We start from the raw sequence: 3,852 nt of genomic DNA, 5'->3' as shown, positions 1-3,852 counted from the left end.
GAAACAATTACATATTTTAATAGGTTGTGGATTCATTTGACTTTCCAATTATGTTATGTTTATAGTCATATTTGTCAATGATAACTTTTATTCTATTCCAACTATAAAAGATTTTATTTTACTTTTACAGTATTGCACTGTTGAAGATTTCTAGTAGAATGTTGAGTAGAAGTGGCAGTTGTGGTATCCTTCTCTCATTCCCAATCTTGGAATGAAAGCTCTGAATATTCCACATTACATAGATTGTTTCCTATGGGATTTGTTTGTTTGTTAAATCATTTTAAGGATGTTCCCTTTTATTTCTCCAGGTTCTAAGTATATTTTTTTCCATCAGTAAGTATTGAATTCTAATAAATACATTCTCCCCACTCATTTGAAATGTTACATAATTTCCCTCCTTCATTATGTTAATGTGATAAATTATATTGATTAATTTAATATATGAAAATAATTGCCTTCATAGACTAAATCCACTTCAGCCAAAATATATTTTATGCATTTTATCTACCACTGCATTCAATATGCTAATTTATTTAGATTTTTGTCTATGATTGTGAGAGTGCCCTTTAATTTCCTTTTCTTTTCATATTCATACAAAATGTTGTATCAGAGTTATGCTCCCTTCATTAAATTAATAGGGAAGCATTTCTTTCCCATTTCTATTCTTGTCAAGGAAGACCAGTTAATATCGCTATTACTCTAATTTATGCATCAACCACCAAAGCCAAAGATGATGAAATTGAAGATTTTTATCAACTTCTGCAGTCTGAAATTGACTGATCATGCAATCAGGACATGTTAATTATCACTGATGACTGGAATAAAAAAACTGGAAATAAAGAAGAATCACCAGTAGTTGGAAAATTTGGCCTTGGTGGCAGAAATAACGCTGGAAATTGCATGGTAGAATTTTACAAGACCAACAACATATTCATTGCAAATACCTTTTTTCAACAACACAAACGGTGGCTGTACATGTGGATTTTGCAGATGGAACACACAGGAATCAGATTGACTACATCTCTGGCAACAGGCTGTGGAAAAGCTCAATATCTTCAGCCAAAACCAGACCAGGAGCTTACTGTGAAACAGACTATCAACTGCTCATATGCAAGTTCAACTTGAAGTTAAAGACAGGTAAAACAAGTTCACAAGAGCCAAAATATGATCTTGAATATATCCCTCCTGAATTTAGAACTCATCTAAAGAATAGATTTGATGCACTGAACACCAATGACCAAAAACCAGAAAAATTGTGGGATGACACAAAAAATATCATCCATGAAGAAAGCAAGAGGTCACTAAAAAGATGAGAAAAGAAGACCAAGAATTGACAGAATACCCATTGAGATGTTTCAACAAATGGATGCCATGCTGGAGGCACTCACTCAGCTATGCTGGGAGATTTGAAAGACAGCTACCTGGCCAACTGACTGGAAGAGATCCATATTTGTATCTATTCCAAAGAAAGATGATACCACAGAATGTGGAAATTATTGAACAATATCATTAATATTGCACACAAGTAAAATCTTACTGAAGATAATTAAAAAATGGTTGCAGCAGTATATTGACAGAAATTCCAGAAGTACAGGCTAGATTTAGAAGAGGATGTGGAATGAGCGATATTACTGATGTCAGATGGATCTTGGCTCAAAGTAAAGAATATCAGAAAGGTGCTTACTTGTGTCTTATTGACGATGCAAAAGCATTTGATTGTGTGGATCATAACAAATTGTGGATAACATTGAGAAGAATGGGAATTCCAGGAGACTTAATTGTACTCATGAGGAACCTGTATATAGACCAGGAGGCTGTCATTTGAACAGAACAGGAGGACACTGCATGGTTTAAAATCAAGAAGGGAGTGTGTCACAGTTGTATCCTTTCACCATACTTATTCAATGTGTATTCTGAGCAAATAATCCAATAAGCTGGACTATATGAAGAAGAACATGGAATCAGGATTGGAGAAAGACTCATTAACAACCTGCGACACACTGACGACACAACTTTGCTGAAAGTGAGGGTGACTTGAAGCACTTAGTTATGTAATTTAAAGACTGCAGTTTGCAGTATGGATTACACCTCAATATAGAGAAAACAAAGATTCTCACAACAAGACCTGTAAGTACCATCACAATAAATGGAGAAAAGATTGAAGTTGTCAAAGATTTCATATTACTTGATTCTACCATCAACACCAATGGAAGCAGGAGTCAAGGTATAAGATGACATATGTTGTTGTTGTTGTTGTTATGTGCCGTCCAGTCAAACCCGACTCATAGTGACCCCTCCTTGGGTTTCCGAGGCAGTATCACTACAGAAGTAGGATTGCACAACCTTCCTTCCGAGGAGTGGCTGGTGGGTTTGAACCGCCAGCCGTCTGGTTAGCAGGCAAGTGTCTTAGCCGCTATGCTACCAGAGCTCCCACGATGACATATAGCACTGGGCAAATCAGCTGCAAAAGAACTCTTTCAAGGGCTGAAAAGCAAAGATGTCTCCTTGAGGACTAAGGTGCACCTGACACAGCCATGGTATTTTCAATCAACTCATATGCACGTGAAAGATAGACAATGGATAAGAAAGACTGAAGGGTCAATGCTTTTGAGTTGTGTTGGTGAAGAATGCTGAAAGTACCATGGACTGCTAAAAGACTTAACACATCTGTCATGGAAGAAGTGCAGCTGGAATGTTCCTTGGAAGCGAGAATGGCCAGGCTTTGTCTCACCTACTTTGGTCATGTTGTGTCAGAAGGGACCATTCCCTGGAGAAGGATATCATGCTTGGTAAAGTGGCGGGTCAACAAAAAAGGGGAAGGCCCTCAACAAGATGGACTGACAGTATGGCTGCAATGATGGGCTCAGTTATAGCAGGGGTTGTGGAACTTGCACAAGACTGGGAAGTGTTTCATTCTGCTGTCCATAGGGTCTCTGTGAGTCAGAGACAACTTGATGGCACCTAACAACAACATGTATGCTGAGCAAATAATCTAAGAAGCTGGACTGTATGAAGAAAAATGTGGCATCAGGATTGGAGCAAGACTCATTAACAGCCTGTGATATGCAGATAACACAACCTTGTTGAAAGTGAAGATAACTTGACACACTTACAGATGAATATCAAATCCTACAACGTTCAGTATGGATTACAACTCAACATAAAGAAAACAAAAACCCTCACAACTGGACCAATAAGCAACGTCATAATTGGAGAAAATGTTGAAGTTGTCAGGGATTTCATTTTACCTGGATCCACAATCACAACCCATGGAAGCAGCAGTAAGGAGACCAAAAGATGTGTTTGACTGGGCATATTTGCTGCAAAAGACCTTTTAAAGTGCTGAAGGTCAAAAATGTCACTCTGAAGAGGAAGGTACATCAGACCAAGCCATGCTATTTTCAATAGTCTCATATGCATGTGAAAGCTGGACCATGAATAAGGAAGACCAAAGAATTGTTGATGCATTTGAATAGTGGTGTTAACAAAGAATATTGAAAATACCATGGACTGCCAGAAGAACAAACAAATCTATCCTGGAAGGAAGTGCAGCCCGAATACTCCTTAAAATTGAGACTGCCGGACTTGTCTCACCTACTTTGGCCACGTTGCCAGAAGGGACCAATCCCGGCACAGCTGTATCTGCCTTGGTAAAGTAGCTGGTCAGAGAAAAAGGGGAAGACGCTCGACAGGATGGACTGACACAGTGGCTGCAACCACCGCTCCAACACGGCAACGGTTATGAGGATGGCGCAGCACCAGGTACGTTTCATTCTATTGTGCACAGGGTGGCTATGCGTAGGAAGCAACTCGATGGCACCTAACAACAATTTTTATCACATTAAAATAAGG

Source organism: Orycteropus afer, unplaced genomic scaffold (genome assembly GCF_000298275.1).
Source record: "Orycteropus afer afer isolate SDZICR_OR568_19922 unplaced genomic scaffold, OryAfe1.0 scaffold00361, whole genome shotgun sequence".
In the NCBI taxonomy this organism is placed as follows: domain Eukaryota; kingdom Metazoa; phylum Chordata; class Mammalia; order Tubulidentata; family Orycteropodidae; genus Orycteropus; species Orycteropus afer.
The sequence above is the reverse complement of the archived record's forward strand: the minus strand, read 5'-3'. Positions refer to the sequence as shown.